Genomic DNA, 15,803 nt, shown 5'->3' with positions numbered 1-15,803 from the left:
ATATATATATATATATATATATATATATATTAGCTATATGAGTAGTAAACTGGAGCTAATGAATTATTGTATCCTGATATTCTCGTATTATACTAAACAAACACCACTGAGTAAAGCCACTATTATTATTATTATCATTATAATTATTTTTATTAACATGTGCTAATTGTTAAAGTAATCCTACTTATGTGTAACTCATGTAGACGACAAACAAGACACTGAAATCTAGATTCTTGATGAACAAACATTAGTTGAATTTCATTGGTCTAATGCCAACCATGTCGACCAGCAGTCAATGAGTCGAATAGTTTTACATGTTCATTGTCGATATTTTTCTAAAATGCATATTATCAACTTATGAAAAAGACTGGTGAAGTCTACTTAATTAAATTCAAATACTTTATAAAATATATAAAAGCATAATGTTTCACAGAAGAATTATTATCGGTAGCTTTCTGTTTAATCACAATCATTGAATCCTCACAAAATACAAATATTATGATTGTGTTGATTGATGACATACTTTGAAAAGGCGTTTCGTGCTGATTATTTATTAAATTATCCTAAAAGTTGAGACTTCAGAGAAAAGGTATATGAAAACTTACTGTTAACTATTTACAGAGTAAAATTAAACGAGTATCATATAAAATAGAAGGAATGTTGCTGGGGTTGACTGGACAATAAAATAACTATGAATACAGTGTCAAACTTCGTTATTTCTATTTCTAACGTTCAATTTTAGTTTATTATTATTATTGTTTTTAATTTCAGAGACTTTATTTCGGATAATTAAGCTATGGATAAATCATTTGTAATTTTAGATTGGAGGGAGAAATAATACAGTGGTAAATCTTTGGACTATTATTATTAACTTTTTCATTATAATCGGGGATACTTCAGCTTTTCAATAGTTTGTAAATTATATCATGGTATCTTGCATCCGAATTTCTGGACAAAAGCCTGATGCAGCATTTTCATGTTTGTTAGATATGATTATTATTGACAGTAATTATCTTTTTCAAATATTCAGTCGTTTTGATGCACCGAAGATTTCATAATATATTACTTATTGATATCCTTTTTCTGCTAACACTATAAGTGGCATTTTGATGCCTTCATTGTTTTTCATTTAGTCATCTCTTTTCTGTCTTTACTCAGCTTGACTCTAATCAGATTATTTGTCTTCAGTTTATCTATATTTCTAGACGATATTATTACTAACAGTCGTTAGCCCCAAGTTATATATATATATATATAATAGTATGCTTTAATTGAAATCATTTATCCTCAGTACTATTTCTTTTACTGAAAATGATTGTAAGTATTAAAAAATATGCAATTATTTACATCAGATTTCTTTTGAAACTATCCATCTCAGCTGTTACAGTAAATAAATTTGGATAATTGTGTTAATTTTATTCAAAGTTAATCAATAATAGAATCGTTCCGACAGCATATGGTACAATCTAGGGTTTTTATATAGTTCTTTTTATAAATGCAAACTTTGATAACTTATAGTATGTACCTCTGAAGATGAAGAAAGTGGATGAAATTTTCTTTCTTTTTAAGTATACCATATAATAGATAGTTTAGTAAAGTAGCGTCAGTATCTAATCTGAAGACCGTTCTACTGTTTAGAGAAGGTAGATTAAAATGGTGTTGATAACAGGTTTTTGTTATGATTAGAGAACGAAAAACGAAGACCTTAGTATGTTATCCGGCGTCTTAATATGTCTAGTTTGCATTTAGTGTATAGGAACCTTTTGATTATTCTAAGCAAAAATTTCATTTCCTTATTGATAGTTTCCTGATCGAAGATTTTCGCTGTATACTTTGAGCATAAATTATATGCTCATATATATTATATTTAATAAGACATTGGACAATTTCCCTACAAAACGCTGGAGATATCATAGTAGTCTTGGTGAGCAGAAACGATTTTTTAAATAAAGTATATGTTACGTTCGTTAGGCCTCATGCTTAAATAGTCATCTTTCTAGACATTATGCTCAGTGCAAACTTCAAGAGAAACTAACTGATTAGTTTCTTCATGCGCATAACTTTAGTTTATCATCTAGGACTTAATTGATTATGTGGAATAGCTGCGTTTTAAATCAATGCACCCGTCCTCCTATTCATCATTTTACCGATTTGTCTCTGACCTCATAACCATGCACTGTATCTATAATATAAGGTCAAATATGGTGAAATGATCTGAAAAGTCAGTTAGTGCTCATGCATAAAAAGACAAAGATAATGGTTACTTTATATGATATAATGGTCTTGATGATCATTTTAGTGTACTCTGTGGACAACTTTCGTATAATCTCTCATTAGTATATTCTAACCAATTGTTTTTTCTTGTCAGTAAGGCTTCCCTGGAACGCTCAGATATCATCAACCGTTTCTTGCTGACCCAAAATTTTGTAGAAGTATAGATAACTTCCAAAATATCTTGCCTGTAATCTCTGTTTCCCATTACCACAATGAAAGAAATATCTACGGTATTTTCACCATCTCTTTTCAGTCTTACATTGATGAAAGAATGATTAATTCATCGACTAAGTGTTACCTGGGGACGAAATTCTGATTGTGTTAATGTCATGTACATAGATACGATAAAAATGAGATTTAAGACACTAAAGACTATAAAGCAAATGTTCACTGAGCAGTTCATGAAGGTATAGTAACCAAATAGTCATTTGGAACTTAAACAAAACATATATATTTTCATTCAGTATAGTAGGAAGCAATTTCTTATAGATATAAATGCTACGTTCTGACCTGCACATGAGTAGGAATGAAGCATTTTCAAACTTATGTTCTCAGTAATTTTATTCTTACATGTTTTAAAACTATTTATTACGGAGTTAACGGGGAATGTAAACTGTTTTGCGTGAGAGACGCGGCTGCTGGATCTCACTGCTAGCCACTATCCATCTTTGCTTACCAAGTAATTGTTTTTTTTCACATAGTATTCATTTTCATGTGCGTCACAAGTATTCTGAGGCCGAACTGCCTTAACCTGACCTAAATTTAATCTTCATACTAAAACTCACGTTTTCTCCATAGTTTAATTCGCATGGTCATAAAACTGAAGTGTTGTAGAGTCCAGTTTGCTTTTTATTATTTGTCGGTTCAGGAAATGTGTTTGTCGCTATTTTGCAAGACTATAAAAAAAACCCAGTTTGTAATGGATGTGGATATTTTAATCTAATTGTGAGTTAAATCTGTTTTTTCTTTAATATATTCCCTAGGCTCTTTAATGTGTTTTTATATTCATTTAACTTTAATTGAAATCTGTTCTAGTCTGAAAATTTCGATTTTTGGTTGGTCTAATCTGAGAAGTAAGAATTTTATTGATTCACACATTCAATTCCATAATGTAAATTAGGAAGTATAATTAACTAGACATTTTGTTAACTTGAAATCGGTGGTTTGTTCTCTGTGTAAAATGCAGTAGTTATAAACATAAATAAGAATAATATTTTGTTCTAATATCTGTAGAAATGACCCTTATTCATTAATCTTTAAATCTCTTTGTAACTGGTGAACTAGATGAGATGGATCATGAAGTCAGTTGATATATAATTGATTAAATAACAAGTTATTACGCTACATGTCGCTACGTGTAAGTCGATTCCCATACTGATGCCATTCGAATAACATTGTGTTTGCAATACTTTATACGGATTTTCATAATATAAGTCATTGAACCGATAGTTAACAGACTTATGTTTATCAGGTCAGATCAGTATTTTGATAGCTCATATATATTGGCAAGGTGGATTCTGAAATATATTGTTGTGGTAGGTATTATCGCATTACACGACCTCTACTTCGTAACCACATGAAAATATACTTCTTGTATTATGCGATACCTACTGTTTAACATATTATTCTAACCAAATAAACTTAGTGGAACGTACTGACAAATTAATGAGATCTCATATTTGCAGTATTGGGTACAATGTATGAAAATTAGTTGAGTATGAACGTACCCATCGTGATATCTGATGAGGATCACAAAATGCATCAGGAAATCAGATGTATTTAATCACCACTATAAAATCTGAAAATGTTGCTTACATCTTTAAAGTGTGCTGTCAATATTCTTTTGTTCAAACGAATGATTAACAAATTCAGAGTGAACTGTGGTGAAACATGATATGTCTGAGTGGAACATGCACGATAATTGGGAAAGGATCTGTACTGATAATATACTAATCTCTTAAAAATAGTACTGCTATCCCCCTCTCCAACCTTATATCCCACTGATCTGCAGAATATAGAAAGATAAAACTTGGCCTGAGGCTAACAAGAATATATTTTAGGGAAAGATACCACTCTTTTATATACAAATTCATTTTTTCGTGATAACCAATTAAGTTTATGTAATTATTACTTAATTGAATATTAAACCGAATATACACACAAAAGAAATTGTCATTATACACTGGAATGTAATATTGAAGTAATCAATTAAGGGAATTGTCAGAATACAGTCGGATATCACTGTAAATGATTTTCATTATTTAGCTACAATATCACTCATGGTTGCTTCTCGTCATGTACCCTGAAAAGTTCTTTTCTTTAGGTCGACATGAAATACATTTAGCATTCTTCATTTTTGTGATTATCATTATAAAAAAAATCATTTTTTGACTCCGCTGAATTAATAAAATTATGTTCCAGCATATGGAAATCCCAAGCGAATCTATATAGTAGGAATCATTGGATAGAAATACGTTCAGCTCTTTTAAATAAATAAAAAACTGAACATTGTAACAAAACTTAAAATTTTATTACTGTTTATTGAAAGAATTGATATCGTTTCAGGATAGAGAGAGATAAGTATTTCAATAAAAGAAAAACATGGTATTTAAAACCCTTACAATCATAAATTAACATTAATTGGATACAATGAAGAATAAATAAAGCAAATCGTTACTGTAGAAATCAGAATGACCTCATTTTCCTTGTCTATTCATGGATAAACCAACTAGCAGTGCCGAGTTCACTTCCATAGTCCTAAAGCACATGTGTCGTGATAGATGTTGTTTATATGTTGTACGAAAGAAATGTAGTTTCTATTCAAATAGTTTTTTTATTGAAATAAGGAAGTCTAGAAGGGAAGTCTTTGTAATAACGCTTTTTAAATTCACAAAATATATTGCGAATAGTATTGAGCAAATGTTCATAACGGTTTTGCATGAATCAAGGTCTATGTTGTATTTAACTATGGAAGTAATATTTGAATACACGAATCTAGTAAGCAAACTACTCAGACGCAAAATGCTGCTTTTGTCGACAATCATCAGTCATCTTTTATTCTGTGTCAAACATGCCTTTCGAGGAAAAGAATAAAAAGGAATACACTACCAATAACGACCTACAATGTTGTCTGTATTCAGTTTTGGTGATGTTTTTCATAATCAACTAATTATGTATTTCATAATACATTCCGTGAATCAATGTGCAATCGCCATCGGTTTGTCTTCAAGCAAACAATATAACGGTTTGAAATCGAGTTCATCAAAGTGTACTGGGTAGAAGAGTTATACAACAATGAAATGCTAGAAATAACTTACTGAATTATTTACCAATATGTGTTTATTTGCACATAAATCATTGGAAGATTTTGAAACACTGTTATATCAATGTATTAAAACTTTATGAATCTCGCATTAGTGAACTCGATATGCTAATTAGTGAGTAACTATATTAAGGACTAGAAAAGTTATGTTAGGCTACTGAAAATCCAAAGAACTAAGTTTCTTTTTTTAATAGTTTTACAGTCCATACGAAAATGAGATCACAAATAGATAAATAAATGATTCCTGAAAGCAACGACGAAATACGTGTGTGTAATTACGTTAAGTTGATTAATCAGTTGACAAACGGAGTCATAGTAACTATATGGGATCTTTTTTTCTAATTAATAGCATGCGATATTATTTTCCTCATTATTATTTAGGCTCAGTCTGACATAATTATGAAAAATATTAATTATTTATGAAAATGTCAACTCAGAAAACAATGTGTACAAATACATGCTGAATACATTATGTCTTAATGTTAAAGCAGTTGACGTCATAGAAAATATGTAAACATAACAATTGTGGAACTATAGTTATCAGTTCTATGACTTGGTCACGTAGACTTTTTTTTAACTCATTATGAACTATTTTCAATATGACTCGACAGTTCAGCAATCACTGAGGTGTTATTGACTTTGCTCACTGATTTCGACAATAATTTTGTTTGGTTTTATAATCCTAGTTAGACAACTCTGTCAACAGGTATTTGAATTATGTTATATAATCTTATTAGCCTTTATTTAATTAAATAGACAAAATAGAAAGATAATTTGAATAACCAGAAATTATACACAACTTTCATAAATATGTAGTTTTCCGATGACTGTGTGTAATCAAAAGCTTGACTTTTAACTATCTATATTTCGTAACTCATTATCGGTGTTAAACTGCTTATCCCAAGCTAAAGATTTTACTAACATCTCTTCATAAAAATTTAAATAATTGCTACACTTTCATAGGGAATTTTATTGATTGACATCAACTAGGAAACACTTTACGACTTAACAGGCGTTGATCTGAGTATAAAAGTCTTCATAAAAATGCACTTACTAACCTACACAACTGGTACAAAAGCTTCAGATCACTGAGTTGACATTTAGTGCTTCAAATATAGGACTTCACTCAACTCTCAATACAGTAGTAAAATCATCCAATACCATTAGGGATTATGGTCCCAATTTCGAAGTTATATAGTTACAGATTTTGTCATCCGAAATTATTTAGTGAAGAAGTTATCTTTAAGATGAGTCTATCATTACACACTAATTAGCTAAGTAATTCATTTCCCCCTAGTATGTTGCAAAATATGAATTCACATAATCACAATTATTCCCATTAATCTTACGTCAATAAACTTAAGAGTACGTTGAAACTAGCACACTAGAAATATTTAATTGTTTAGAAAGCACTTAAAATATGCCAAACTACGTGATGAACTTATTCAGACTCATTGCTTCATAAACATCACTGTGTCACTGTGAATGTGCTAGGTTTCATGATAGTTATTCATCATACTAGTTAGTCAGAATTTTATGGCATTAGATTCATGTTACGGAATGGTACATTTTTTACTTAGTTTTAATTGAGAAAGTTGTCACAAATTATCGTATAACTATCAGCATGGGGTTGTGGAGATTGTTGGGTTTTTGATTGAGATCATGAACCGATCAATGTTAAACCACCATTGAGAACCTAAAAGTATTCGACGGCCGTTCCGTCCTAGTATGGGACTTCTCAGCAGTGTGCATCTACGATTCCGCACACGGGATTCCAATCTAGGACCTTCAGTCTCGCGCGCGAGTGCTTAACCTCTAGATTACTGAGTTGACGTCCAGCGGTGCTAATGTTTAACTTCAACCAATCCACAAAATCGAGCGACCCTCTTCCATTTTATAACTACTCATAATGAATCAGTTGAATAAGTTCAGTGATAATATTCGTAGACAAAAAGTCATGTCAAAAAGATAAAACTGAATCCGTTGACTTTACTTTCCCGAATAAATCCTACAACTAAATAAGTTTGATTTATTGACTTTATAAATCAATATCTCATTTTTGAAACTATAAGAACTTGATGTGTAAAGTGTTACACGACATTATGACTCTCGATTCGTTCCTTTTTATTTATAAAATGTGAAAATGGGAATTTTCACTATATTGAAAGGGGTTTTAGTTTGGTAATTATTCTACAGAAAGTCAACCATATCTCACCTATGAAATTTACTTCTTTAACTTTGAAGATCTGCTAACGACCTTTTATTATCATTTAATATATTCTTCTGAATTTTAAATATGATGGACTATCAGTCTACTACCTCTTTAAGACACATGTGTTATTAACTAGGAGTAACTGTCACATAACATGACTTTTTTAGGTTAGTAAATAATCATGGTAAATGACCTGGCAACCTGCTTACATCTTATTCATTGGTTGATGTAAAAGGTAACGATATTTGTTCGTTGGATACTTTAAAATGCGATTATTTTTGTAAGCATGTGATGCGTCACCATAACTTATCTGTTCTGTACTCATGTTTAAACTAAAATAAACTCGGAATTTATTTATACATAGTTATGGATCCTGGTCAATGAACTGAGTTATTTGGGAATGTTTAGGAATAAAAAAGTGTTCCAACACCCTCAAATGAAACCACTGTCACCCAAATATTCAAAAAAGACTGACGTCAACTATTCAACAACTATAGGGGGATAAGTCCACTTCTGATTGCATCCAAACTATTGGCTTCTGTCACACATTGCAGGTTGCACAAAATCTGTAAAAGATCGACTCACGAGGAACAGACTGGTTTTCTTTCTGTTCACAGTGTACTGACTATACGTTCACCCTCCCCCAAATGTTACTTTTCCTAATATTAGTGAAGCCTTCTATGCTCTCGGATTCTCTATTAAAAATGTGTCTGAGGAGCTTATTAACAGTTAAAGGGCTCCATATGCAACTATCTCAGCCAGAGTATTGGCACACAACCACCTCTCTCCATTGTTCTATTCCAGGAGCGGTTACACGATCTCACCATTACTCTTTAACTCTGCCATCAATGAAATTCTGGAAACAACACTGGTGGAGGTAAATGGTAGTGTGTTTGTCACTTGGGGAAAGACGATTTGGTCGTTAGTATGTAAATGATATTGTCTTACTGCGTAATGATACTCAAGCTGTGCAACCTGCAAGCAATCAGTTAGCAATCAATATTTGAAGGTATGGTACGTACTTTACACCTTCTAAATACAAATTACTTTTGCAGGACAGGCAGGAGCGTATGCAGGCACTCACTCTTTGTGATGAGCCGTTGGTAGTCGAAAAGTTCGTGTAACTGAGTAGTTGTGTGAGTACAAGTGGTAGAGTTTCAGATGAGATTAATATACGTTAAATGAAAGTCTGAGAGGCTTATGCCAAGTCAGTTCATCTGTGGCGACTTCATGATGTTAGTCTGGCTGCGAAAACTTGGGTTTACAAAGCGTCGGTGAAAGCGATTCTGCTCTACTTATGTGAGACATGAGTTATTTGAGGTGAGGATGTTTAGTGACTATCCGCGTTAGACTGTCGTTCTCTTCAAAGGATCTTGACATTCAGCGAGAACTCTATGTAGTGATGCGGAGGTCAAACAGCGTGTCCAGTTTCAGTGACGATGAATCAAATAAATGACATGCACATTAATGAAATTTAACCTCACATTTAAAAGAGAAGTTAAAATACATCACATTTATTTGCTTAGTATTCCTCTTAATGTGAAAGATGATTGAAAAGGTATTTTCTGACAGCTCAATAATTTAACTAACTGATGTACGCTATTCGGTTTCTAGCAGCTGACAAGCTTTCGAATTCTCACGGTCCCTTAACTACGGTAAGTCTTGACTGCTACAGATTCCAAACTTCTTACTTATTCTTTTCTTTAAGTCATGCAGTTTGTATGAAATCGATAGCCAATCCTCAAAAATAAGCGGAACATACAAAGCAACACAGGACATTTTCGGTTTAGGTTGTACATCTTCACTATTTTTGTGTTGATTCTACAAAGTCCATCTTTTTACACATGAACAGCATTCCCTGTGTTACAAATGCTCTGTTCCACTTTTCTTTATGTTAAGAAAGGTTATTTTCAAGATAATGGAAAAATGATAGGTTATCTTCTTTAGTACTGTTTATGAAAAAAAGGAATCTGCAGCAAGTGATGTTACTGGAATTAGTTTGCATCTACCATTCGACGTCATATGCTTACATTTTCATATACCGAATAAGAAAAGCAAATGACATAATCTACAAGTAACATATCAGTGAAATTCAGTAAACGAAATATTAGAACAAAATAGAATGAATATGGACAAAAGATTAAATCAAGCATACGGTGAAAGATAAAGTGAAAACAGCTTTTTCTCACTGATTTATTCACGGGCTTCAAGTCCACTAGTTGTAAAAATAATCGAGTTGTAATGATATCATTTAAATCCCCTGTTTTACTGAGGTGAGTATATGAGGGCGAAAGTTTACAATCATAATATGTGTTGCAACCAAGGTTGCCATCTTGTGATACTGCAATATACTTAATGTAAAAAATATAAATTTCGACACATTACTAAATTTTTATGCTGATTTCTCATTGTATTAAGAGTTAAGTTCCTGTTCCTTCAGATAAATGCACCACTGTTTGAGTGAAACGAACTAGTCGCCTTCTCATTCATTTTCATCTTCAAAATTCTGGAAGAAAAAAAGTTTATTTATAAAAAATAACGATGAGGACACGAACCTTTCGATGCTATTTACATCGATTAATTCAGGGAAAAAAATAAAACTATACTAATCAAATAGATTAACTTTGCTTAAATATGAATATCGTAGAAACAATGTACTACCGTAAGAAAATTGAGTCCTAATTTTATTTTGTAAAAATTTACAACATGACGACTTAGCCATAGTAATAAATTAACTTATATTTGCCAAGGAAAATAATGAATCCGTTTAATACAATCGAGAGTAAATGTAGTAGGAAATTAGCTTGATTTATACCCCTTGAATTAAATCTCATAGAAAGATTTAAGCGAAATCGCTTACAAAGAGATAATTACTAAGCTTCAACCGTGTTACTTGTTGCTTTCATTGAAATAATCAGAAGGTAATAACAGAAGATACATTCATAAGCTATGGATTTTTCGAGGATTGTCCAATGCTTCATTGACAACATGTTCACTTTTCTCCTTGTAAATATTCCGGACATATTATTATAATTAGAATCTTGATTATTCGTCATTAATTCCGTATGAATGGAACAACTGTCACCAGAAAACAATAAAGCACATGTTATTACTATCGCCAAAGCTACATTTAACTTTGATCTCCAATGTAATTTACTTCATAACTAGCTAGATTAGATTATTTGTGAGCTTTCTAAGTTATCTAATTCTAATCAAATTATTTATATAATGCACTCAATACTATCGATAGAAAACAAATTACATTGTTACTTACAATTAGAAATAGTCCAAAGAATAAAGCTTTGATATTTCTTCATTCAAATAATCAGTCATAAAATAGTAGTCCGTGATCTGTTACATATAAAAATGTACACGTACACAAAATTCCCTGTTTAATTGGGCACTTTGAAAAATACAAAAATCAAAATCATGTGAATTACAATCTAGTCAGCGAATGTTGTGAGTACATTTTTTTTGTAAACATAAGCTGGAGCAAAAAGAGTAACCTTAGTAGTGAATATAATACGAAGCTTGATTGTTGGAGGTAGTCAACAGGAAACTCTGGAGATAAGTTGTGTGGTATTCAAAAAATGGTTGGAAAAGTGTGCTTTTAATCTTGAAGAAACTTGTGCTCCCTGTATGTTTCGAGCTCACGTTACCCAACCTCTGAGAATTTACTACCAATTTATTTGGACCTAAATCTGACCTCTTTTAGAACTGAGATGTTGGCAATTGTTTGATCACTAAGTAAGGAATGTCATATTTGGTCAGTCCTTTAGTGATGATTGAATTCTGTTGAAACGGGTCATAAGATTGATCTTAACACGGCTTTTCTGGTGTTGTACAAAATTGTAAAAGGGTGTATACTAAAGTTTACTGAAGCTTTAGCCATACGAAAATTCCAACCCCCTTTGTATATTCAAAAACAGTTTGTTCTCACCTTAAACCTAACCTGGTAATATTAGCTTATTATCCAAAGTGATTAGGTTTCAAATTGTTTTTCGTATTATTTTCTTTATTATCTTTGTCTCCTTTTACCCTCCATTTCTAGTTTAGTTGACCTTTTGTTTTTATATATAAATGTTCTTAACAAGTATATGTGTGATAAGATTGTTCAGAATGAATTGGGCTAATATATCACATAGTTCTTCTCATCACACTATCGTAATGATTCCTATCAATCAATTAGTAGTGTGACCACTAGTCTCAGTGACTGGACATTGCATGCACTACCAAAGATAATTCTTGACCAGAACAGCTAACCAATAGCGTTTCTGACAGTGAAACTGAGTGACAGATTCAAATCCTACAGAGATCATCAGTTCTACTACTAGCAGCTCTCCTGAATCAAAAAGTGCATTGAAATAGATCCAATTTATCAAGCAATCAGAGAATTCATGGACAATTATAGGACGAAAAATTAAATCAAAGGGAGATACAATCAAAATAAAGAGGTAGACAATGATAGGTTAAAGGTTAATGATAATCAATCAAGATTCAGGCCGACAGGATATTCTGTGAGTCATATGTAGAAAAATTTGAACACTTCATTTCTACTTGAAGTTTGTGCTGATGATGTTGTTCAGAAGAACAATGAAAGCTCCACGACCAAACCATCCAGCCCTGAGAACAAAAACCTTATTTAAATTATTCACATGAACTACATATCATCTCCACCATCTCATAACTCTTTTATTGTTTACTATTCTGATATAGACGATTTTATTTCAATCAACATTCGATAGGACAAGTAAAAAAAGTAGGGGTACATACTATTAATTATGCCTTTTTGTAACTATGACAAGCAATTAATATTTATTCTCTACAACTTCAGTGTATATTTAAACTTTTCCTTTCTAGTATGAAAACACAAAAATTATTGTACTGGTATACAATTTTAAAATTCTAGTCAAATTCCTTTCGGTTACTGGAAGAATTTTCTTTCTTTCCACTTTTAAAAACCACTACTGACTATTTACTACAGTTAGATTTTATGATATCTATCAGTTATCCAATGTCTGTTATATTTCCTCCTTAATGCATATTATTTTATTTGTAATTACTTAAGAAATAGTAAGGTCCTTTACTGAATAAAAGGTTGAATTCATATTACAGTATTACACTTTACTTATCACTGATTTATCTTGTATCTCCTGTAAAGTAAAAAACATTATTCATTAATATTGTTTAAGTTAGATTTTATCATAACAGTCACCAGTATCTTATTTGGTTAAATAACCAGAGTTACATGGAAAAAAAATCTTAATATTTTATCAATTTTTAAAAGTAATACTTTCTATAAAGTATACGGCATCTTTATAACTACGCTCTGTAACTACATATTGCTGCATATTGTTTATGCTTTACCAAGCAATATACATATACACATGAATCAGTATAAGCAAAGTTTTTAACATTAAATATGGTTATTGATTAAGTTGAACGATAACACTAAACGTAGAAAACATAAATAAATTGTACTGATGATAGGTATCATTGTAGTTATTATAAAAATGACAAGTTGATCAAAATCGCTTAGAGAAAACGTATGAAATGATAAGCATAATGAAAAGCACAACAACTCAGTGTGAGCTGATTCATAGAAAAATGAAAACAAAAACATTAAATTGAGTGTAAAAATTTGAGCTTTCTAATAGTAAGGTCAAATAATTAAAACTTCTACTTGATAGACTGGTTTTAATTGTATTCAAGCATGATTAAATAAAATGTTGTATTATGAGTTTTAACGGACAAGTACCAAGTGTTAAGCGTCCTCTTGTAATGATCGATTAACTTTCAGTTTATTAACCTGTCTTGGTAAATAATTTTTCACTAGAGTACTACTTAAAATATTCTAATTACAGATGATAACAAATCTTGTAATGACTGTTTTTAACTTAATCTTCAATCATTTAAAATGATATATTGCAGACGTTCATCACAATCTGTCGATGTATTATGTTAAATTCACTTGGTATTGTTTTATTGAATCTTCCCACTGATGTTTAGGACTGCAGCGGGTCAGTCTATTATTGGCATATGTGCATCGTGTGCTTATCGCCTCGATATAGCCTTAATTCTAAAGCATTATAAAGAGAGATGGATAGTGGCTAGCAGTGGAATCCAGGACGCACGTTTCGTCCTATTTGAAAGTGGTCATATGGATATACCTGCATCTCCGAGTTGATGTTCACTCTGGGATGGTACTAAGTTCAAGTCCAACTTTTAGGTAATATAACTTCACTCCATTGCACAAGCAGGTGGCTATCAGAACTCAGTAGCTAAGTGGATAACGCGATGGCGTTTTAAGCGAAAGGTATTGGGTTGGAGTCACAGAGTGAACATCAACTCTGAGGTGCAGATACATCCAGCTGACGAGTCCCAAATAGGGCGAAACGCGCATCAAACTGGATTCCACTGCTAGCCACTATCCATCTTTGCTCATAATGTCTTACATTGTTAAAAAGACATATTTTCGATTTGAGAAATGTGATGAATATTTGAGAATAACATATTATTGAATCAAGAAACAGATAGAAAATTTAGAATACAAAGTGTTTAAAACATTTATATGATACAGAATTTAAAAAAAGAACCCAGTCTAGATAATCAAAAAATATAAGCAGGGAAAATTATTGCAATAATAGTATAAATTAATATTTCAATCATTTTAGAAATTCATAGATAACTAGACCTAAAAATATTATCCACAATATAGGAGATTGATAATAAAGCTATATGGTATGTAAAATAATGAACACTTACTAGTTATAAAGTTCCATGAACAATTACATTTAACAATGGTACTACTGTGAAATATACTGAATTTGTAACTGACTAATATTAATATTAACAACAATAGTCGTTTTGTTGATGAAGTCTATTATTTCTGGGATAAAATAATCAGTATTTTAGCACTTTCCTATTCATATATAAGAAATTTCGTCTAAATTAGAGCGAATAGTTTTACAGTATTTGGACGCCGAGTTGATGTAAAACATCAAATAAGAAGAATATAATTGTAAAATCTCAGCGAATGAATTTGAAGTGAATCCTATTCAGTTGTATTTCTCCATTAAGCATTAGTTTATTGCATGAATTTCAATCTAGTGGATTTTTGCTAATGCAGATAATGGTCAACTAAAGTAATATGTTAGTTACTGTAATAATTTCGTAAGATATTTGAAGTATTTAGTTTTATAATAGATTGTAAGCTATTGAGAGAAGTTTATGAGAACATAAAATAGCTATTGCTTATCTAATTTAGCTGTAGCAGGTCTACGATAAAAAAATACTTTGTTTGTACAGTTGAAAATGTGGTGAAATTAAAATGTTTGAACAGGTAGCAATCATAACATGGTTAAAATGATTAAAAGTAATGACAAAATTACTCATGAATTTCGAATTTACCGAATGGTTAACCTAAGAACTGACAGTTCGCTTTTAATTATGATGTGTCCGTAGGTAAATCAAGCTAAGAAGTCTAAGATTGGTGAAATTTTTCTAAATGAAGTTATTCTGTTTTGAAGTAACCTTTGTCATTAATTTTTACGAATTCAGTGACTTCCGGAAATAACAGAATGCTATGAAGATAAGTCATTGCATTATGGTAACATGCACTAAAGTTTATCTGTATTTTATTAAACAAGAAGGTATAAGACGAAATCAGATTAATGTTGAATCATGTGACTCGTAAATAGTAATAAAATATATAACAACCAAGAGTTCTTTCCATATTTCAAGTTTATTTGTTGTGATACTATCGTGAACAATTTAATAATTAAATATTATATCTTCCTACCTCATATTAACCGCATTGCTATTCCCCAGCAGACTTAAAAACTACTAGATTAGAAACTTTTAAAAAAATTCACATTGGGAAATAGTTTATAAATTAATTATATTTATCAGAACGGGGTTTTGTGGAAATTTTAGTAATTTTATATAGTTCAAATCATGAGTACATTGAAGCTAGACCACCATGGAAAACCTGAA

This window comes from Schistosoma mansoni, chromosome W (assembly GCF_000237925.1).
Source record: "Schistosoma mansoni strain Puerto Rico chromosome W, complete genome".
Classification (NCBI taxonomy): Eukaryota; Metazoa; Platyhelminthes; class Trematoda; order Strigeidida; family Schistosomatidae; genus Schistosoma; species Schistosoma mansoni.
Note: the sequence above shows the minus strand (reverse complement) of the source record.